Raw genomic sequence first — 24,596 nt, 5'->3', positions numbered from 1 at the left:
CATTGCCATAAAGGCAGTGTAGGTAAGGATGAAAATGTCCTCAAAAAGGCATTTATGTCATTTTAGATCACTGACAATATAATGTAAACTAGTTTATAAAACAGCCTCTGTTCTGTAGAATAAATAGTAAGAGAAAATGAGAATCTATTTTGTAGAAGAAGTTCAAGATCAGATCCCACTCTCCCTCTGGGAACAAATTTAAGAGCAGAAACACTAAAGAATTATTGGAACAATGAAGGAAAAAATGGAGATAAGTCACCCAAAATAAACTTTCCTGCATCTTACGTTTGCTTAATTAGGTCTGCCAACAAGGTCCTGATGGAATAATAACTAAAAGTAGTGATCATTACTTAGAAAGAAGTAAAGCTAAAGAGGGCAAGGCATGGAATATTGACTAAATGAGGAAGTTATTCTGCAGTGAAACCTCTGTTTCATAATTGCCAGGGAACTTGAAATGGGAACTGTAAGAGGTATAAGATAACTCATCTTTGTAGAAACATTTGGCTTCAAACTATTGTGGTTTGACTTTGAATTTTTGCCTAGATTATCTTGTAATTCTGTTTTTTTTGTTTGTTTGTTTACAAAATAGGAATAATGATGGTTATCATGATGATGACTGAAAAAACTTTTGTAAGGATTAAGTAACCTAATCGAGTTCCTTGCACATAATAGGACCCTAAAGCAATGTATGGTGGCTTCTGTGAGTGCTAGGCATTATGCCATATGAGTTCTACTATGCACTAGGCATTTTAGTATATGTTATCTGATAGTGTTCTCAGCATCACTTTTAATAGGTATTATGAAAACCAGGATACAGTCAAACAAATGTCCTCAGAGAGTTAGGTAAATCCTCAGATTCCATATTTAGTAAATGGCAGACCTAGATCTTAAAGACTGGATGGCCTGGCAACAAAAGGTGTAATAAATCCATTATACCATGCTCCTTCACAAACGTGTGACAATTTGAGCACAAATTTTTTTTCCCTTTTCATTTTTGTCTAGGACTAGCCTTGACTCTAGCTTTTGAGCTTTCACTTACCTTTGAGAGTATGTAGATGTCATTTGTGAATGCACCTATATATATATATTTTTAACTCTCCTGACCACCATTGTACCAAATTGCAAATGGACCTTGAGAAGTAGGTCAGCTAAAAATTTTGCTGTATATTTGTTTGATTTTGGTTTTTGTTACATTTGGTTTTGTTTAGTATAACTCTGTATAAACCTAGAAAAATGTCAGTTAGAAATGGTTTCTCTGTCCTGAGCTTAGAGCAAGAGTTCTTAAAGTGCAATCCCAGATCAGCAGCATTGCATCACCTGGGAATTTGTGAGAGAAGCAAATTCTTGGACCATATACCCCAGGCCTGATGAATCAGAAATTTGAAGGGGAAAAAGGTGGCTGGCAGGCAGCAGTCTGTGTTTTCACAAGCCCTTTAGGCAATTTTAGAGGGTACTGTAGTTTGGGAACCACTGACATAGGGCATAAGCAGCATGTAATTTAGCTTTTGATAATAGGTTACACTTATAGTGCATTGGTAACTTTTACCTTTCTTTTTTGTTAAGTATAATAAGAAATACTGGTTGTAAACAACTTCAGAATGTCATTTAAAAAATCCACTGACTTGCTTCTAATCAATGTATTAAATATCCTTACTATATCTGCTTTATTATTATTATGAATTTTCCCTAGGAAAAAGTCTTTTTTTTATTATTATACTTTAGGGTACATGTGCACAACATGCAGGTTTGTTACATATGTGTACATGTGCCATGTTGGTGTGCTGCACCCATTAACTCATCATTTACATTAGGTATTTCTCCTAATGCTCTCCCTCCAACGCCCCCCCCCCCCCACCCACAACAGGCCCCTGTGTGTGATGTTCCCTGACCTGTGTCCAAGTGTTCTCATTGTTCAGTTCCCACCTATGAGTGAGAACATGTAGTGTTTGGTTTTCTGTCCTTGTGAAAGTTTGCTCAGAATGATGGTTTCCAGCTTCATCCATGTCCCTACAAAGAGAATGAACTCATCCTTTTTTATGGCTGCATAGGATTCCATGGTATGTATGTGCCACATTTTCTTAATCCAGTCTATCATTGATGGACATTTGGGTTGGTTCCAAGTCTTTGCTATTGTGAATAGTGCCACAATAAACATACACGTGCATATGTCTTTATAGTAGCATGATTTATACTCCTTTGGGTATATACCCAGTAATAGGATCACTGGGTCAAATGGTAATTCTAGTTCTAGATCCTTGAGGAATCGCCACACTGTCTTCTACAATGGTTGAACCAGTTTACACTCCCACCAACAGTGTAAAAGCGTTCCTATTTCTCCACATCCTCTCCAGCACCTGTTGTTTCCTGACTTTTTAATGATTGCCACTCTAACTGGCGTGAGATGATATCTCATTGTGGTTTTGATTTGCATTTCTCTAATGACCAGTGAAGATGAGCATTTTTTATGTGTCTGTTGGCTGCATAGATGTCTTCTTTTGAGAAGTGTCTGTTCATATCCTTTGCCCACTTTTTGATGGTTTTTTTTTTTTTTCTTGTAAATTTGTTTGAGTTCTTTGTAGATTCTGGATATTAGCCCTTTGTCAGATGGGTAGATTGCAAACATTTTCTCGCATTCTGTAGGTTGCCTGTTCACTCTGATGGTAGTTTCTTTTGCCGTGCAGAAGCTCTTTAGTTTGATTAGCTCCCATTTGCCTATTTTGGCTTTTGGTGCCATTGCTTTTTGTATTTTAGTCATGAAGTTCTTGCCCATCCCTATGTCCTGAATGGTATTACCTCGGTTTTCTTCTAGAGTTTTTATGGTTTTAGGGCTAACATTTAAGTCTTTAATCCATCTTGAATTAATTTTTGTATAAGGTGTAAGGAAGGGATCCAGTTTCAGCTTTCTACATATGGCTAGCCAGTTTTCCCAGCACCATTTATATTAAATAGGGAATCCTTTCCCCATTTCTTGTTTTTGTCAGGTTTGTCAAAGATCAGATGATTGTAGATGTGTGGTGTTATTTCTGAGACCTCTGTTCTGTTCCATTGGTCTATCTCTCTGTTTTGGTACCAGTACCAAACAGGCTTTCTTCAGAGCTGTCACCCGGCTTTGATGAAACAACCATGACACTGACCCTAGACTAAGGTTTGAATTCTGCCTAAGTCACTGACTACCTCGGTTACCTTAGATAATTTACTTGATTTCTCTCTTTCTAGTTTTTTTTTTTTTTTTTCCTGTAAAATGAGGAAGAGATTGGTACAGTCTCCTTTGCATTACTGTGAGGATTGCCAAGGGTCTGGATCACAGTTGGTTCTCCCGTGGGAATCATTGCCATCATCGTCATTGCCTTGTGTGCGGCCTTCCTTCCGCCAGCTTCTGTGTCCTCGGTGACATCATAAAATCAGGGAAAGGGAAATCTGGAAACACTGGCCATTGAAGAATACGGTTTCTGAGAATTTCCACTCTGAATTCGCTTTCAGTTCAGTGTTATCGCCACCCTGTGGATTTCTTGGGTAATGAGACTCAGACCGGGAAGTGAAAACGGGGATTTTCAGCAAATGGGTTCCAGTAAATCTCAGCTGCTCTTGTGGGCGCCCTCTTTTGAGCACCGGAGGAATGAGCACAGTCTTTCATTCCTTTGGTTTTGCAAAGTTGTAGAGCTGCGTTCATAAGTGATATCATTAATTAATCGGCCCTTCTCCCTAGACCTTCCTCCTCCCCAGTTTTCAATATAAAAACTGACTCCCAAATAGTTTTAATTTCAAAGCTGGTCAGTGGTAAATTCAGGAAAAGAATTTAAGGTCTCCTGACTTCCAATCAAACATAGTCCCCTCTTGCCCAAGTGGATAATAGATGTTTGTTTTACAATTAGCTGATTATTTCTCAGTATTTACTTACTTTATAAGTAGTAATCAATTGACCAATTGGACTTATGGCACTGTGTTTACATGTGATCCTGCTCCTTTCTAGTTTATTTTCTGGAGGTTGTCAATCATCTTCCTTTAGAAGTATTTTCTGCCATTCTTTTTTGTGGAATTATTGGGTGATTGTCTAAAGGCCTGTCCCTATTTTCAGGGACTCCTTGAGAATTTCCACCTTTGTGTATTTCTCATACTTCCTGAAATATCCCTTCATTTCTCAGAAACTGTGCAAATCTTCTTTCCTCTAAGCCCAATTTAAGTCCTGCTCACTTCTGAGCCTTTTAGGCCATAGTAACTCTTGCTCTTCTTTCTGAGGCTCGTATCACTGGCATGTATGAATTATTTTAATGTCTTAATTGCATTACTAAGAGCACTCGAATTCCCAACACATACATGATTAATGCTTATTTCTGGATCTATTGTGGGCATCCCTGCTTTCTCTTCCCCTTTCTATCATATTTCCATCTTTCCAAACAAGCAGAAAAAAAAAATCTATGGCCTATTTTAGGTAGTGGCAGATTATTGTGTTTTGTTTCTACAGGTGTTTACTTGTGGCAACCTGTTTCCTCGTTGTGCATGTGTGTGCATGCTAAGAACGTGTGTGTGTTTAATTCCCTTATAACCTTCTGCTGTGAGGATTGTATCTATAAGTATTCCTTGGGATCTGTGTGCAAGTTGCTTTCCTCTACAGGAAAGGTTTTCCTTTGCTGCTTACATGCAAACTGAAGGTATCACTTTAAAACAAAATTTCAGGTTGAAGTTTTGGGGACTAAATGTTGCAAACACGTTTGAAGCCTGGCTTATGGTTATGAATTCTTAATGGCAATTATTTTCCCTCTCTCCTCTCGTTTCCAAGGTTGAAACCTTTAATACATTTGTTGTTCCCTTTTTGTTGGCTTGTTTGTTTGCTTGTAGCTCTCCATCACAATCAGGGTGTAGTTTTATTGTATCCCAGGTGCATGTGTGCTGGAGGAGTTTCTATGAATTAGTCTCCAATTTGACTGTTTTTTTCATTAGTCCAACTTGAGTGTGGGCTTTGTGGCTGTCCTTTGTCCACACTGGCTACATGAATGAAAGCTCAGATTATCCTTGATTTACATATACCTTCAGGACAGGACCAAATTTTAGGCTTTACTTACTTCCCTGGATTTTTGCTTTGTCTTTATTTTTGTTAAATCTATGAACATTTCCTTTTATTTTTACCAGATCAGCCATGCATTTAGCCATATTTTTTCATGTTACAGCTAGAATCCTAAATTCTTTGAGTTGAGATACTTGTCCTTGAAGTACACAGTGATCACCCATTGAAAGTTTTAGACTAATTTTAGGATGAGTTTGTAAATTTCATGGAAAAATTCTGTTAGGATTTTAGATTGGAATTTCACTAAATTTGGAGAATTCCAGGAGAATTAATATCTTCACAGTACTCTTCCTTCTCATTCTTGAAAATAACTTATGATTCCACTTATTTATGTCATTATGTTCTTCAGTAATGTTTATGATTTTTCCTTTGAAGATCTTATGCTGCGGTTTTGTAAACAGGGTTTTTTTAACTTCCATTTTTTTATTTGTCACTGTTGTGTAACTAGCTAATACTTACATAGTACTTACTATGTGGCAGAAATCATTTTAAATCCCTCATTAATCTTTTACCTGATGAACTTGTTTATTGATTTAAATAGTCTGTCATTCGGTTTCTCTTGAATTTTCAATGAAGGCAACTATCTTATCACTAGTCATTGACTCCTTTCTCATTTTCTTTTCAGTACCTGTGCTTTTCATATAATTATTCATTCATTTGTTCTTATTATTTGTCTATTTGGTGTCTCTCTTTAATAAGATTGTTCTGCACTGTGTGGGTTGTCACTCTTGATTGCAGTTTTATATTTTCATTTGAGAATTCCTCTTCCCCTGCTTACAGTGTTCGAGTAGAGACGGTTAGAATCTGAAGGATAGAAATCTGACAGGATTGAATTGAGGAAGAAAATCTGGGCCCAAAGATAGAAAGCAGATAAGATGGCTATGGGTGAGATTTATTCTGTACGTATATATGCAAACACACACATGCACACATATATAAAAGTATTGTCAAACCATTTGCAGTGGTAGCTCAACCTGATGGTTCAGAGTTTCCAGACAATACAAAATGTGTTGGGAAAATAGTGTTGAAAGACAGATACTTCCATCTCTCATGGGGCTTATATCAGAAGAGGAGTCAAATGTTAAAAAAAAAAAAAAGATTATACTAAAACAAAGTCATAATCATTGTACTAAGGACATTAAAGCCATAAATCATTTGGCAATGTACTGCTCAAAAGAATCAAGTTTAATTCCTCTTCCCCTGCCTACAATGTTCTAGTGGAGATGGCCGGAATCTATGACTGCAAGCCCTTCCAGTGCAGGAATGAAGATTTTTCTATTCCTTTTGGGTGTTGCCAAACACCTGGAACACTGTGCTACTTCTGTGACCCAGTTATTCCTACTAATGTCTCCGGTCTAGAAGCAAATGCTACACTGTTCACTGCCTGACTGTCTCTCTCTGTCTCTCTCTCTCTCTCTCTGTGTAAATGCTTGTGTTTGCGTGGGGATGTGGAAACGGGGCCAACCTGCCTGACTGTTTTACATTCCATCTCTAAGCAGTCATCCGAAGGATGATTGTCCTTGGCTCCAGACTCCTCTTTATTTTCATTAATTGCAAGTTAGCAGAGTCTGCAGAATTCATCTCATTCGTATCAGCCATCTTATCTGATTTCTAATTTCTATTTTTGCGCCCAGATTTTCTTCCTCAATTTGATCCTGTCAGATTTCTATCTTTTAGATACATATACACATATTTGGTTTTCTAGTGACATTTCCTTCTTTTGTTCCAACAGGGTTAAGACTTTGTTCTTTATTTTAACATTCATTCTCAAAGATTAGTTGTGAGGTGAAATTTGTTGCATTTGTCCATCCTGCTTCATTGATGTAATTGTTACTAATACTTACTTATTAATTGTTTTCCTTATTCTTAGCTATCTTTTATTGGCTGAACTGCTAGCACAACAACCAATAATAGAAGAAGTAATAAAATAATATTTGTATTCATCAACCTCTGATCAATGCATAGATCAGAGAAACAGTGACGTGAAAAAAATGAATAATGATCATAGGCTATTATATATTAACTGAAATCACTTTGCATTTCTCCAAAACATTCATAAATCATATCACAAAATTCTCCCCACAAGCCTGGGACAATTGGTGTAATTTCAAGTAGAGAACAACAGATCCAAAGAGTAATTGAGATTCACACTATTAGAATGTAACAGAATGTCTCAATGCTCAGGGTAGCATGGCTGTTAAAAGCACAAGATGTGCAGCCAGACAGTCTGGGTTCAAATTTCATTCCAATTACCAACTAACTTGTGTTACCACTGCAAATTATTTAATTTCCCCCTCTCATAGTTTCTCATCTACAAAGTGTTATTAATTAGTACTTCCCTTAAAATATTATAGTAAAGATTAAATTGAAAGAGCTTAGAACCGTTTCAATTATATAATATGGTGGTCAGGGACAAAGGCTCATAGCTGTAATCCAGCACTTTGGGAGGCCTAGGCGGGCAGATCACTTGAGGTCAGGAGTTTGAGACCAGCCTGGCTAACATAGTTAAACTCCATCTCTACTAAAAATACAAAAACTAGCCGGGTGTGGTGGTTGACTTGAACTCCTGGAATCAAGTTATCCACCCACCTAGGCCTCCCAAAGTGTTAGTTTATAGGTGTGAACCAGCATGCCTGGCCACATATATGATTTGTATTAGTCCTTTTTCTCGCTACTGATAAAGACATACCCAAAACTGGGTAATACAGGAAAAAGAGTTTCATGCACTTGCAGTTCCACATGGCTCACAATCATGGTAGAAGGTATGGAGTACTGTGTCACACCTTACATGGATGGTGGCAGGCAAAAAGAGCTTGTGCAGGGAAACTCCGCTTTTAAAACCCTCAGATCTCATGAGACTTATTCACTATCATGAGAACAGCATGTGAAAGACATGCCCCATGATTCAATTACCTTCCACCAGATCTCTCTCACAGCATGTGGGAATTCAAGATAAGATTTGGGTGGGGACACAGCCAAACCATATCATTCCGCCCCAGCCCCTCCCAAATCTCATGCTCTCACATTTCAAAACCAATCACGTTTTCCCAAAAGTCCCCTGAAGTCTTAACTAATTTCAGCATTGACTCAAAAGTCCACAGTTCAAAGTCACATCTGAGATAAGGCAAGTCTCTTCCACCTATGAGCCTGTAAAATCAAAAGCTAGTTAGTTGCTTCCTAGATAAAATGGAGGTACAGCCATTGGGTAAATATAGCCATTCCAAATGGGAGAAATTGGCCAAACAAAGGGGTACAGGCCCCATGCAAGTCTGAAATCCAGAGGGGCAGTCAAATCTTATAGCTCCAAAATGATCTCCTTTGACTCCATGTCTCACATCCAGGTCATGTTGATGTAAGAGGTGGGTTCCCATCACCTTGGGCAACTCTGCCCCTGTGACTTTGCAGGGTATAACCCCAGTCCTGGCTGTTTTATGGGCTGGTGTTGTCTGTGACTTTTCCAGGCACATGGAGCAAACTATCAGTAGATCTACCATTCCGGGGTCTGGAGGATGGTGACCCTATTCTCACAGCTCCACTAGGTGGTGGCCCAGTAGGGACTCTTTGTGGGGGCTCTGACCCCACATTTCCCTTCCACACTGCCCTAGCAGAAGTCCTCCATGAGGGCCCAGACCCTACAGCTAACTTTTGCCTGGACATCCAGGAGTTTCCATACATCCTCTGAAATCTAGGTGGAGGTTCCCAAACCTTAATTCTGGATTTCTGTGCACCTGCAGGCTTAATACCATGTGGAAGCTGCCAAGGCTTGGGGCTTCCACCCTCTGAAACAACAACCTGAGCTGTACCTTGGCCCCTTTTAGTCATGGCTAGAGTAGCTGGGGTGCAGGGCACCAAGTCCCTAGATTTCACACAGCAGAGGGACCCTGGGCCCGGCCCAGGAAACCAGTTTTTCTTCCTGAACCTCCTGGCCTGTGATCAGAAGGGCTGCTGCAAATGTCTCTGATATGCCCTGGAGACATTTTCCCTGTTGTCTTGGTGATTAACATTCGGCTCTTCATTGCTTTGCAAATTTATGTAGCTGGCTTGAATTTCTTCTCAACAAATGGGTTTTTCTTTTTTATCACATTGTCAAGCTGCACATTTTCCAAACATTTATGCTCTGTTTCCTTTTTAAACTGAATGCCATTAACAGCACCCAAGTCACCTCTGGAATACTTTGCTGCTTAGAAATTTCTTCTGCCACATACCCTAAATCATCCCTCTCAAGTTCAAAGTTACACAAATCTGTAGGGTAGGAGCAAAATGCTGCCAATCTCTTTGCTAAAACATTACGAGAGTTCAGTTTTTTTGGTTTTTTTGCTCCAGTTCCTGACAAGTTTCTCATCTCCATCTGAGACCATCTCAGCCTGGATTTCATTGTCCATATCATTATCAGCATTTTGGTCAAAGCCATTCAACAAGTCTCTAGTGAGTTCCAAACTTTCCCGCATCTTCCTGTCTTTTTCTGAGCCCTCCAAACTGTTCCAACTGCTGGCTGTTACCCACTTCCAAAGCCACTTCCACATATTTGGGTATTTTTTCATCAGCACCCCACTCCTGGTACAAATTTACTGTATTAGTTCGTTTTCATGCTGCTGATAAAGACATACCCGAGACTGGGTAATTAATACAGGAAAAAGGGTTTAGTAGACTTACAGTTCCACATGCCTGGGGAGGTCTCACAATCATGTAGAAGGCAAGGAGGAGCAAATCATGTCTTACATGGATGGTGGCAGGCAAAAAGAGCTTGTTTAGGGAAACTCCTCTTTTTAAAATCATCAGATCTCATGAGACTTATTAACTATCATGAAAACAGCATGGGAAAGACCTGCCCCCATGATTCAGTTACCTTCCACTGGGTTCCTCCCTCAACATGTGGGAATTCAAGATGAGATTTAGGTGGAGACACAGCCAAACCATACCATGATTGAAACAGTTCTAAACTCTTTCAATGTAATATTTACTACATTTTGAGGGCAGTACTATAATTAACAACATTTTGTAGATGAGAAACTAAGAGATGGGGAGATTAAATAATTGCAGTGGTAACACAAGTTAGAATAAAATTTGAACCCAGACTGATTACTAGACTAGTAGCCTAGTAATCCCAGCTACTTGAAAGGCTGAGGCAGGAGAATCACTTTAATCTGGGAGGTGGAGGTTGTAGTGCCAAGATTGCACCCCTGCACTACATCCTGGGTGATAGAGCAAGACTGTCTCAAAAAATAAAATTATTTAAAAAAATCATATAACATGCACTCAATAATTGTAGTAGTTGTTATTATTATTGCTATAATTTTGTCCAGCAGCTTTTACTGTATTATATTATTGTATGTATAGGGGTAAAACCCCATCCCCGATATTTAACTGTGAGTTCTTTTCTATTTCCCTAAGCATCTCGGCTGGTTTGAGAAATAAAGGGAGAGTACAAAAGAGAGAAATTTTAAAGCTGGGTGTTGGAGGAGACATCACATGTCGGCAGGTTCTGTGATGCTCCCCAAGCTGTAAAACCAGCAAGTTTTTATTAGTGATTTTCAAAAGGGGAGGGAGTGCACAAACAGGGTGTGGGTCACAGAGATCACATACTTCACAAGGTAATAAAATATCACAAAGCAAGTGGAGGCAGGGTGAGATCACAGGACCACAGGATGGGGCAAAATTAAAATTGCTAATGAAGTTTTGGGCATGCATTGTCATTGATAACATCTTATCAGGAGACAGGGGTTGAGAGCAGACAACTTGTCTGACCAAAATTTATTAGGCGGGAATTTCCTAGCCCTAATAAGCCTGGGAGCGCTACAGGAGACCTGGGCTTATTTCATCCCCTCGGCTTCGACCGTAAAAGGTAGCCGCCTTTAGGGGGCCATCTATAGACCTACCTTCAGGGTGCATTCTCTTTCTCAGGGATGTTCCTTGCTGAGAAAAAGAATTCAGCGATATTTCTCCTATTTGCCTTTGAAAGGGGAGAAATATGGCTCTGTTCCATCCAGCTCACTGGCAGTCAGACTCCAAGTCTTATCTCCCTTGTTCCCTGAAGATTGCTGTTATCCTGTTCTTTTTTCAAGATGCCCAGATTTCATATTGTTCAAACACACATGCTCTACAAACAATTTGTGCAGTTAATGCAATCATCACATGGTCCAGAGGCGACATTTATCCTCCTCAGCTTATGAAGATGATGGGATTAAGAGATTAAAATAAAGACAGGCATAGGAAATCACAAGGGTATTGATTGGGGAAATGATAAATGTCCATGAAATCTTCACAATTTATGTTCAGAGATTGCAATAAAGACAGGTGTAAGAAATTATAGAAGTATTAATTTGGGGAACTAATAAACATCCATGAAATCTTCACAATTTATGTTCTTCTGCTGTGGCTTCAGCCAGTCCCTCCATTTGGGGTCCCTGACTTTCCGCAACAGTGTGTAAGACATTTTACATAAAATGTAAATTTTCACAGTCCTTTTGAATTTAGGGATAAGCCCAGAAAAAAAGAAAAGAACTCTAAAAGTGCAAATATACACAAACACACACATGCACACATATATAAAAGTATTGTCAATCCATTTGCAGTGGTAGCTTAACCTGGTGCTACAGAGGTTCTAGACAACAAAATGTATCAGGAAAATAGTGTTGAAAATGATAGATACTCCTGTCTCTCATGGAGCTTACATCAGAAGAGGAGTCAAATGTTAAAAAAATGATTACACTGAAACAAAGTCATTATAATTGTATTAAAGGCATTAAAGCAATAAATCATTTGGCAATGTACTGCTCAAAAGAATCAAGTTCAATCATGATGACTGCAATTTTATCTCCTGGAAGATATACCTGGAAAATATGATAGTTGCTTTTTAAATTGTTAAAAAAATGTGGTAGCAGAATGTTTACAGCTCTTATTAGAAGAATTGGAAACTTAGCACTTTTTTATTTCCATTTTTACTCTACAGTTGAGAAAAACAAAGAATCTAACAGGTAGGATAATTCAGGACTTTGGAGACATGTATTCCATTGTGAAGAAAATGACAGATGTTCTATTGTTATTGTTGTTAGAAGATTCTGGAAGTGGGGAGATGGCTAAAACAGTAAACATGCATTAGTAGGTTCATGGATTGTAACTAGTATGTTAGGAAGGCAAAAATAAAAACTTTCTTTTTTTTTTTTTTTTTTTTTTTTTGAGACGGAGTCTCGCTCTGTCGCCCAGGCTGGAGTGCAGTGGCGCAATCTCGGCTCACTGCAAGCTCCGCCTCCCAGGTTCACGGCATTCTCCTACCTCAGCCTCCCGAGTAGCTGGGACTACAGGCGCCCGCCACTGCGCCCGGCTAATTTTTTTCTATTTTTTAGTAGAGACGGGGTTTCACCATGGTCTCGATCTCCTGACCTTGTGATCCGCCCGCCTCGGCCTCCCAAAGTGCTGGGATTACAGGCGTGAGCCACCGTGCCCGGCCAAAAATAAAAACTTTCTATGTATTTATTGGAGATTAATATACACAAGAATTCTTCCATTACTTGTGTCATTAATCTATATTTAACTCAAAGTTGAATTAATAAAAACAGTTTCAGGGGTTTCTTTATTATTATTATTATTATTATTATTATTATTATTATTAGATACGGAGTCTTGCTCTGTCACCCAGGCTGGAGTGCAATGGCACAATCTCGGCTCAATGCAAGCTCCGACTCCTGGGTTCACGCCATTCTCCTGCCTCAGCCTCCTGAGTAGCTAGGATTACAGGTGCCTGCCACCATGCCTGACTAACTTTTTTGTATTTTTAGTAGAGGCAGGGTTTCACCGTGTTAGCCAAGATAGTCTTGATCTCCTGACCTTGTGATCTGCCCGCCTCAGCCTCCCAAAGTGTGGGGTTTCTAACACTTAACATTATATAAGAGTATCCAATATATTCTGATTGCCTACTATGTCCTAAGCACTATTCTAGGTATTTGGGGTGTATTAGTGAGCAAAATAGATAAAGATCTCTAACCTGAATGCACCTCAAATAAGTCAATAGAAAATACCCACTGTGTTCCATGAACCCTGTCTTTGTGGAGAGAGAAATGGGAGAGGAGTAGAACCCTGCTTCTGAGGATAGAACTGAGGGCAAATTAAAGGTAGCCAAGCTCCAGTAAAAGAAAGGGACAGCTGTCATGACATGCTCCTCATGCTTGTTCCAATGATGTTTGCTCACCTGAGGTATCTTCACTGTTTACCCCTTAATAAGCAACTACACTTGTAGGCTCACTTGCCACTAGGTATGCTGTTCAAGCAACGTCACGAACTATCCCCTGCATCTCAGGTCATCTCTGTTTCTAGGCAGAATATTCAGGGCATGAGGAGAAGCCAGATTACAATGGATTGAGAAGTGAATGATTGCTAAAGAAGTATTCTTAGATGACAGAGTGAGATTTCAGTGGCCTTAAAACAGTCATTCAGGATCCTGCTACTCAGATTTTTGCCACACAATTCCTGTTGTAGGAGCTTATATGAAAATAATAGTGGAAAAAAGAAAAGCACACTTCTGTTGAGTTGCATCTAACATAAATTTAAGAACCAAAGTTAGGACACCAGGGGAAAAATTGTGGATTGACGGAATTACCCTTGATGATCCCATAATTGCCCAAGTTCAAGTACTTGGTACCTGTTTTGTTTTTACAACTATATATCAGTTCCTGTAACCTTTCGTTAGTTAATGTCTTTTATGCAATTAGTGAATTCTCCAATTGCTTCCTCAAGAATATTAACGAATCCATCACTGCTTACATGTCTGTTCATATGAACCATTCATTTCTTTTCTTCTTTTTTTCTTTCTGACTCTATCTCAAAAAAAAATCTTTTGAATCAATTCTTTATTTTGTTTTATTTTATTTTTTTTTTGAGACGGAGTCTCGCTCTGTCGCCCAGGCTGGAGTGCAGTGGCCGGATCTCAGCTCACTGCAAGCTCCGCCTCCCGGGTTTACGCCATTCTCCTGCCTCAGCCTCCCGAGTAGCTGTGACTACAGGCCCTCGCCACCTCGCCCGGCTAGTTTTTTGTATTTTTTAGTAGAGACGGGGTTTCACCATGTTAGCCAGGATGGTCTCGATCTCCTGACCTCGTGATCCGCCCGTCTCGGCCTCCCAAAGTGCTGGGATTACAGGCTTGAGCCACCGCGCCCGGCCGAGACAATTCTTTATTATTTCCTTAGGTTTTCCCTTGTATACTGACTTTTTCAGCCTGATTGTACTCAGTAAAGGTGATCATTAGCGTCGTATATGCTACATTTCAACAATTTTAATGTGTGAATGGATAGCTTCCATTGTAACATTTGAAATTATCTGGATAAGCACTGGGTAATGCAGGACTATTTGGTGCAAACCAGATTACAAGTACCTAAGTGAGCCCTTTGACTCTATTTCTCCTTTGAGAAGGCTGAGCACAAGAGGGCACCATTGACTATTTATTGACCTAGCCAAATGATGAAGAGAGAAGAGAAGAATCTGTCTGTCCTAAGCGCGAAAGCCCAGCTAGAATATATTCCAGGGGGTAACCCAGCTAGAATATATTCCAGGGGGTAAATGACCAATAGTGTGCACTGCACAAGGATTCTGAAACAGCATACCTATCCCTAAAATATAACCAAGTTAATATCCTAATATCCTTGGTTCCGAACATTCAGATGAGAAAATCGTTATATCCTGGGAGGGAACAGAAAGGGAGGTGGGCAGAGATTGGAAACATGGAATGAAGCACAAAACTGTATGAAGAATAAGCATACCTCTCTTTTCATAAGTACCTCATAGCAAACACAGTATCCTATAGTTACTAAACGAACCCAAATTTTACAATAAAAACACCATCAGAGAAAAAGTTATCTCTTATTAAATTTTCAAATAAAATATCTCATGCGTTATCAATTAAAAATTTTAAAAAGTAAATTCCACATTACTCTGCTCTCCAACGTCATCTTCTGCTCATTTTATTCAGGCCATTCAGATACCTTGTTAAATTCCACTTTCCTTTCATTGTAGCTAAGATTGAGTCATTTTCACTTAAGCAATTATAGGTGCTTGCATCTCGAAAGTCAAAAAATATTCCCTTGCTTTCCCCCAACAGTCTCACACATATTCCTTTCCCAAGTGATAAGAAAGATGATTACACATAAAAAATATTACAAAAATATCTCCACAGTTAAGTTTTGAAAATTTGCCTTGAGCAATACCATTTAATGAGCAAAAGCGATGTTCCTTTGATGAGTTACAGAGGTAGAAAAAATGAAAGAAAGAAAATATTGTTTTCTACTTAAACTGTCAATTTCTAACAGATGTCCATAGTTCATAAACTGTAAACTTCAACTCCACAGGAAAAAATATCACCTTTAAGAAGTTAATGGTGAGTTTATGCCTTATCTACACTCTCAGAGAAGAAAATGTGAAACTCCCTGTTTTCTTTAAAATTGTGTAAACATTGTATACAGTTTACTTAAGGAATTATTCCCCTTAGTTTATGAGAAATCTGAATTTCTATTTCCTTTTGAAGCTGATACTCCTAGTATCATAATACTAAATGGAACATGAGTTCCACAGTGTTTTATTTTATTTTATTTTATTTTTTTTCAGCAGGGCACTCTTATTTGTAAAAATATAGGTCCAGGAAAACTTAGCCATCATCCAAAATCTTCCAGTCTCCTTCCTGTATGTATGTATTTCCATCAGAATCCCAAAACTTTTAGCTCTACATTATAGTGTCTGTCTTTATTACCTCCAGTGGTAAAATTCTCTACCATCAGCTTTATTGAAGTATAAATGACAAATACAACTTGTATATACTTATAATATACAATGTGATGTTTTGATATGTGTATACATTGTAAAACAATTACCAAGAGTTAATTAACTATGAGCCAATTAACATATTCTTCACCTCACATAGTGATCCCTTTGTGTGTGTGTGTGTATAGTGAGACTATTTAAGATCTATTCCCTTACTGATTTTCAAGTATACAATACATTATTATTAACTATAGTTACCCTTCTGTAAAAATGGATCTCTAGAACTTATTCCTCCTGTCTAGCTGAAACTTTATACCTGTTGATCAACATTTGTCTCCCCATTCTCCAACCCCAATCCCAGCCCCTGGCAACCACCATTCTACTTTCTTTAGATTCTACTATAAGTGAAATCATGCAGTATTTATATTTCTATGTCTGGCTTATTTTGCTTAGTAAAATGCCCCAGGTTCATCCGTGTTGTCACAAACTACAGAATTTCTTTTTTTTAAAGGTTGAATAATATTGCCTTCTAATACACACACACACACACACACACACACACTACATTTTCTTTATGTGCTCATCAGTTGATGGACACTTAGCTTGATCTCATAAATGGCTATTGTGAATAATGCAGCATAACATCAAGATACTGATTTTTTCCTTTAAATATATATCCAGAAGTGGGATATCTGGATCATATAGTAATTGTATTTTTAACTTTTTGAGAAACTTTCATACTGTTTACCATAATGACTGTACTAACTGACATTTGCACCAAAAGTGTGCAATAGCTCCCTTTTCTCCACATCCTTGCCAATACTTTTCTTGTATTTTTGATAAAATCCATTTAAACAGGTGTGAGGTCATCTCTCATTGTGGTTTCAATTTGCATTTTCCTGAAGATTAGTGATGCTGAGCATTTCTCAAATACTTACTGCTCACTTGTGTATCTTCTCTTGAGAAATGCCTATTCAGGTCCTTTGCCCATTTTTAAATTGGGTTATTTGTTTTCTTGCTATTGATTTTCTTACATATTTTGCATATTCATCAATACATATATGGTTTCAAATATTTTCTCTCATTGTGTAGGTTGTATCTTCACTCTGTTGATTGTTGCTTTCACTCTACAGAGCTTTTTAGTTTGATGCAAGTCTATTGTTGCTTTTGTTACCTGAGCTTTTGGGGTCACATCTAAAAAATCATTGGCCAGATCAATGCTAAACTTTTCTCTGTGTTTTCACTTAGCCATTTTACAGTTTCAGATCTTACACTTAAGTCTTTAATTGATTTCACTTTTGCAGATGGTGTAATATTTTATATATGATGTGGTCCAAATTCATTCTTCTGCATGTGGATATTCAATTTTCCAACATCATTTATTGAAGAGATTGTTCTTTCCCTATTGTGTGTTCTTGGCACCTCTTTGAAGATCAATTGATTTATAAATGCATGGGTTTACTGGACTTTCTATTTTGTCCCAGTGGTTTATATGTCGCTTTTATGCCAGTGCCATGCCATTTTAATTACCATCATTTTGTAGTACCTTATGAAATTACATGGTGTGATGCCTCCAGCTTTGTTATTTTTACTCAAGAGTGTTTTGGTCTTTTTTTTTTTTCATAGAAATTTTAGGATTTTCTGTTTCTGTGAAAAATGCCATTGGATTTTGGTAGGAATTGCATTAAATCTGTAGATCACCCTGGATATTATGGACATTTTAACAATACTAGTTCTTCCAATCCATGAAGACAGGGTATTTTTCCATTTATTTGTGTCTTGCTCAATTTCTTTTGTCAGTGCTTTATAGCTTTTAGTGTACTGACTATTCACCTCCTTGGTTAAGACTTCCCTTTTAATATACTTTTTGACCCATTTGCTGTGCAAGAGTGTGTTGTTTAATTTCCACATTATGTGAGTTTTCCAATGTTTTGACTGTTATTAATTTCTAGTTTCACGCTATTGTGGTCAGATAAGATACTTGATATGATTTCAGTCTTCTTAAATTGGTTAAGACTTGTTTTCTGACCTAACATGTGATCTACCATGTAAAATGTTTCATGTGTACTTGAAAATAATACATATTCTACTGCTGTTAGATGGAATGTTCTAGATATGTCTATTAGGTTGATTCGGTCTATAGTGTTATTTAGATATGCTGGTTTCCCTATCCCTAATGATTTTTTGCCTGTAAGCTTTTTCCATTGTTGAAAGTAAGGTATTAAAGTCTCCTTCTATTGTATTGCTGTCTCCTATTATTGTATTGTTATTTCTCTCTTCAGTTCTGCTAATAATTGCTTTACAGTTAGGTGCCCTGATCTTGGGTGCATATCATTTTACAATCATTAAATCTTCTCGATGAATGGACTCTTTAATGATTATATAATGACCTTCTGTGTCTCTACCCACAGTTTTTCACTTAAAGCCTATTTTGTTTACATAAATATAGTCATGTCTGCTCTTTTTTAGTTATCATTTGCATGAAATATCTTTTTCCATTCCTTCACTTTCAACCTGTATGTGTTCTTAAGGGTAAAGTGAGTATCTTGTAGGCAGTGCGTAGTTGAATTTTGTGTTTTTTAATTCATTCAGCCACTCTAAGCTTTTTGATTGTAGAATTCAATCTATTTACACTCAAAGTAATTATTGATAGGTAAATAATTACTGCTGCCATTTTGTTAATTGTTTTCTGATTAGTGTGTGGTCCCTTTGTTCCATTCTTCATCTCTTGATGTCTTCTTTTGTGATTTGATGGTATTTTTGTAGTGATATACTTTCAATCCTTTCTCTTTGTCTTTTATGTACTGATTATAGATTTTTTTTCTTTGTGGTTACTATGAGGCTTACATAAAACACGTTATAGTATAATAATCTATTTTAAGCTCATAACAACTTAACTTTGACAACATTAAAAAATTCTATACTTTGACTTCTCCTCCCCCTCCCAGTTTTTATGTTATTGATGCCACAATTTACATTTTAAATGTATCTAGTAACAAATCTATTATTGTGAATCTATATATCTATTATATAATATATACCTATTATATCCATATAATAGATATATATTAACAATTTATCTATTGTTATATCTATTAACAAATTATTGTACCTATAGTTTTGTATTTTATTATACTAGATTTGAAGGCTATTTATGCACTACCATTATATTAGAGTATATAAATTTCACTATATTTTTTCCTAAAGTGAGTTTTATTTTATTTTTATTTATTTATTTAAAGTTAATAGACTCTGTTTCTTAGAGCAGTTTTAGATTTACAGAAAAATTGAACATAAAGTACAGAGATCCTATATATTCATCTCCCATCCCTACAGTTACCTTTATATTAACATCTTGTGTTGGTGTGGCACATTTGTTATAATTGATGAATCAATATGGACACACTATTGTTTATCTAAAGTTCCTATTTTATATTAGGATTCACTATGCATTGTACAATTCTATGGGTTTTGCCAAATGCATAATGACTGCTTTAACTTTTATCCGTCATAAGAACTAAGTGATATACAATTTTAGTAGAATGAACAGAAAAGAAATGAATATAATTAAAAATCAAATTGTGCAATAAAATGATTTAAATTATGTGGATTGGTGCTGCATAATTTAATAAATTTTTATTTGCACTGTAACATACTTGTAAAAGTAGACTTATACAGTGAGTTACATAGCTTTATATGTTTCTACGTTTATAGTTAGAATTCTTTCCTTTCAACTTTAAAAATTTTCTCTGGCATTTCTTGTAAGGCAGGTGTAGTGATGATGAACTACCATAGCTTTTGTTTGGGAAAATATTTCCCTCTCCTTTATATCTGAAGGGCAGTCTTAGTAGGTATAGTGGTCTTGGTTGCCACTTTTTAAAAATTTTAGCTCTTTGAATAAATTATTCCACTCTCGTCTGGATTCAGGGTTTCTGCTGATAAATTTGTTGAAAGTGTTTTTGGGGTTCCCTTATATGTGATGTGTTACTTTTCTCTTTCTGCTTTCAAAATTTTCTTTTTGTCTTTGACTTTTGATAATTTAATTATAATATGTCTTGTGAAGATTTCTTTGTATTTAGTCTATTTTGTTACTTTTGGCTTTATGAATCTATACATTAATTTCTCTCTCCAGATTTGGGAAGATTTTTGCCATTATTTCTTTAAGTAAACTTTCTGCTTTTTCTCTTTCTTTTCTCGTTCTGTTACTCCTATAATGCATACATTGACTCTCTTGATGATGTACTATAAATTCAGCAGATTTTCTTCACTCCTTTTCATTTTTTTTTGTTTCTATAACTGGATAATTTCTGATGACATGTCTTTATGCTCACAGATTCTTTCTTCTAATTGATGAAGTCTGTAGTTGAAGTCTATGATATTTTTAAGTTCAATCTTTATGTCCTTCAGCTTCAAAATTTCTATTTGATTTTACTTTTAATAGTTTCCATTTTTTTTGGAACTTTTCATTTTATTCATGTATTATTTTCCTAATATTTGCTTAGTTGTATATTTGTGTCCTCTTGTTCTCACTGAGCCTCTTTAAGATGGTGTTAATGACAATGATTACTGTTATTTTTTGAAACAGGATCTTGCTCTGTCATCCAAGCTGAGTAAAGTGGCATGATCATAGCTTACTGTGGCCTCAGGCTCCTGGGCTCAAGTGATCATCTCACCTTAGCCTCCTGAGCAACTGGAATTACAGGTGAGTGCCACTATGGCCAGCTAATTAAAGAAAAAAGTTGTAGAGAAGGGGTCTTGCTGTGTTGCTCAGGCTGGTCTCAAACTCCCGGCTTCAAGTGACTCTACAACCTCGGCCTTCCAAAGTGCTGATATAGGTATGAGCCACTGTACCTGACCAAGATGATTATTTTGAATTCTTTTACAGGTAACTCATAGATCTCTATTTCCCTAGAGTTTGTGCATTTGATGAGCAGGTACCTTTTCCAGCCTTTATAGACTGGCTACAGCAGGGAAAACCCTGCACCAGTCAGTTTATCTAGAGATTCTGTGTGGGCCATGTAAAAGAATTTCTAGAGAGACGGCTTTGGTGTTTGGATTAATGTTGAGCAGGTCTGACACCTGGAAAAACAGAAGCTGTCCAGGCACCATGGTCTACTGCGGTGGACCTTTTGTCTGGGTCCGCAGAAGCAGGCCTGGAGGTGGGATCCACAAAGACCAGCCTGAAGCCTGGATCCATAGCAGCCAGTTGGAAGCTGCAGTGGGACTGGGACCTGGGTCCATGATATAATAGTAGGCTTGGGTCTTTGGTCCTGGATCCACAAAGTCTGTCCTGGAGCCTGGATCTATAGCAGTGGTCCTGGAGCTTGGGTCCATGGGGCCAGTCTGGTATTGGAATGTACTGTAGCAGTTCTGGACCCTGGGTTTGTTAAAGTAAATCTGTAGTGTGGGATTCCAGGGGCTGGCTGGGACTCTGGGGCCATGGGAACCAGTCTAGAGCGAGGCAGACCTGGAGTCTGAGTCCATGTGGGCCAGCCTGGATCCTGGGCCATGGGATCTAGCCTCGTATGATATTTCACTGAAAAAATATAGCAAAATTCTTTATGCGTATGGGTCCTGTCCACTAGAAGAGTTTAATTGGCTCACTTCTTCATTTTAATGGAGGCATAACCTATATACACTATAGCACATATCTTAATTATATAGCTTGGTAAAATTTTACATATAAATAAACTGTGTAACTGCTTATGAGATCTAAAGAACATCTCTGTTAGTTTATTCTTAAACTGAACTCTTGATGTTTTTGGAGCAAAGTCTGTGCCCCCAGATCCAGGTGAGGAACAATATATCCCTTTCTGTAAGCTCTCTTCTTCCCCAAAAAGTGCTTTTTTATGGCTTCTAAATTTCGCAGGCCATGAGTATATTGCCTACTTCAAAGGAAGCAGATATAGCTCTGTAGTCCAAATCCTATTCTGAAGCAGTGGACTTGGCCTCTGGTGTTCTAAGATTTTTTGCAGATGTGACTTTACTTTTTTTTCCTAAACCATATTTAACTTAATTGTTTTCATTTTGTTTACATAATGACTAACAAAGTTGAATATCTTTTCTTGTGTTTATTGGCTATGTCAATTTACTGCTCTGTGAAGTGTCTGCTCAAATTATTTGCCTATTATTGAATGGTTGTCTCACATTTCTTATTGCTTTGTAAGGGTTCTTTCTAATTTCTGCTATAGCCCTTCTTAAAGACTTGTGATGCAAATATCTTCTTTATGATCTGCTCTGTTGGTGTCAATTGCTATTTTTATGATTTCCTAGGACACTTTTGGAGGCCACCTCTCAATAAGTTTTGCAAATAGCTCCTACTAGATCAATTATTCCACTTTGTAGGATCTTGTTTTTCATTCTCCATTAAACCAATCCTGACCTATTGAAAATGAAGTGAGGCCATTAAATATAAATTGTGCTTGATCCAAAATGTAATATGTAAACATTACATGTAACTTTTTGAAATTAAACCTTACTATGGCATCATGAAGAATTAACAATAGATAAAGGAATCTGAGCAATGTTCCATAATGAAGTTTGTTTATTCCAGAGTAAAAGAGAGTGAATAATCTATGTATTTATATGTTGTAAAGATATTATAAATATATCTGAGTTAGCAGGGAGACATGTAACCATTTTAAGGCAGGAGAACAGACTGTTAGATGCTCTTGCATTGTTCCTGCATACCTTTGGTTCTAGGTGTTTTCATAAAGGGAAACTATAACTTATGAGAAATAAGACTTTAGATCTATAGATTATTTGTTTAATAAAATAGGAAGATATATCAGGAAGCTCAGCATACCTCATTTAAATGGGCACCGACCTCAATAAAGAAACTATTTTCTCTCAAAATTCTAATCTTTTCAAACAATACATTTTGTTAACCAACAAAAATAATCACGGTCCCTTTACTTTCTATTTCTTATTTGACTGATATTGTGGTTGACCCTAAGAAAACTCTCAGAAGCTCTGTGTGGTGTAAGTATTAAGAGGAAAAAGCAAAACAAGCTTAAATATTTCACCCTTGTATATAAGGACTGATGCCTAACATGGATTAACATCATGTAAAGAAAGTTTGAATAATATCATGCTTTTTAAGAAAATTCCTCTCTCGATCAGGAATATCAGACGGCTGTTAGTGTTTGTTAGTGTTTCTCTTGCTGTTCCACTTAGTGTTATTGACTTTTGTGCTTTAACCTTTCCCTTTCCTGGAATATCTAACTCTCCTGCCAATCTCAACAACCGGTGGAAATCTGACTGAGGAGCTTTCTCTAAATCCTGTGCTGGAAACCTTCTGTAATGAGGAGGCACATTCTACGTCATTGAGAATAAAGCTATCAATCATAAATAATCCATAACAATAAAATAATAAAGATAACAATGTTTTTCCTTTATCTCCCTGTTTTTGTGTTTTAGCATCCCTGTAGGACTCAATTTAATATTGAGGGATAGGTAACATTTCACTGATTATTTCTGTATACCCACCAATTCCCAAAGGGCTGTGATGGAGGTTTACTACTTTAAAATGGAAGGTACAAAGCAAAGGTAATAAGCTTTTATTCAAGGAAGTCTTTCAAAGTCATTGATATAACATCTATTTCAAATTATCATGAATATATATGGCACATGAAAAGAAAGCAACCTCAAGAATTAAAACCCAAGTTTTACTTTGGATTCTTCTCCCATAATGAGTAAGAAGTACTTGAGAAAGTCATTAAAACACTCTGGGCTTCACTTCACTCTCCTCATTTTCAAGTTAAGGATTTGGGAAAAAAAGTTTCCCTGATATTTTTTGCTTCATTATTTTAAGATAAAGTTTAGTTTTATAAAGTTAGATTAATAAAAATTTAGGTTTTAAAGGAGAAAATAAAAGAGCTATATCTATTGGGAGATAACCGGTTTTAATGATACCATAGATACATTTTTCACCTACATCAATATTGTTTTCACCTGCAAACAATATTGTTCTGTAAAGACGACACAAATGGTAGATGTCAGTTTAGAAGCCCACGTTTACCCGTGAATAGAACATACTGCTCTTTCTCAAATTTGCATCACTAGATGGAGCCCTTGAGGGAACAGCAGGAGATGGAATTTTGAGGATTCATTTTAGAAATGAAAGATTCCAAGCCTCACACAAATCCAAAGGGAATTAAAGCTCTTCTCTTGAAGTTCAATGCACTTTAACTTGGCTTTGGATAAACAGAGTGCCAAGCTGAGCTAATGATTTTCCCCAACTTCTACGACTGTTCTTCTTATTCCCTTCATATTGCTTTGAAGTAGACAGCTTTTAAAATTTCCCAAACTGAAATTCTAATAGTCTTCCTGTCTAAATTGTGTGAGTCAGGGCAAATAAAAAAGTTGAAAATACAAAGTAGATATTTGGATAAGGCTATAATATACTTGTAGAAACTCACCTAAGGGCTTAAGACAGTAGAGGGATAATAATGTGAAATTCATCTATGTTTATAATAACTGTTGTTCTGTTCCCTGATAAGACTACTTTTGTGTTACTTTAAAAAATACTACAGTCATCATCTGGTCACTTCTCACTGCAGCTACTGTTATTTCTGCAGTGTGCTCCTGTGCCCCACCACCGTCTCTCCACATCTCATTCTGAATACTATACAGCTCTCAACTTTCTCTTTGATACTGCCTATTTGTTTTCTAATTTCTGCCCTTATCTTGTATAAAAGACAGAAATAAAAAGATAATTGGCCGCAATCTTGCCTCCTCTCTGTAATAGCTCTGATTCTTTTCTGCCAATGTCTTCCTCCCGCATGCCAAA

At 37.1% G+C, this 24,596-nt stretch overlaps 1 protein-coding gene across 1 annotated transcript in view; it reads left to right on the top strand.

The window, feature by feature from the left end:
* LOC103218594 (uncharacterized) overlaps positions 1 to 24,596 on the top strand; it is a 54,124-nt gene that overhangs the window by 20,191 nt on the left and 9,337 nt on the right. Inside the window, exon 3 of the transcript XR_491638.3 lies at positions 20,391 to 20,507. The gene's annotated coding sequence lies outside the window, so the exon portion shown is untranslated. The remainder of the gene's footprint in view (positions 1 to 20,390; positions 20,508 to 24,596) is intronic.

The sequence above is a fragment of the Chlorocebus sabaeus genome, chromosome 11 (assembly GCF_047675955.1).
Source record: "Chlorocebus sabaeus isolate Y175 chromosome 11, mChlSab1.0.hap1, whole genome shotgun sequence".
NCBI lineage: Eukaryota > Metazoa > Chordata > Mammalia > Primates > Cercopithecidae > Chlorocebus > Chlorocebus sabaeus.
The sequence above is the reverse complement of the archived record's forward strand: the minus strand, read 5'-3'. Positions and strand labels throughout refer to the sequence as shown.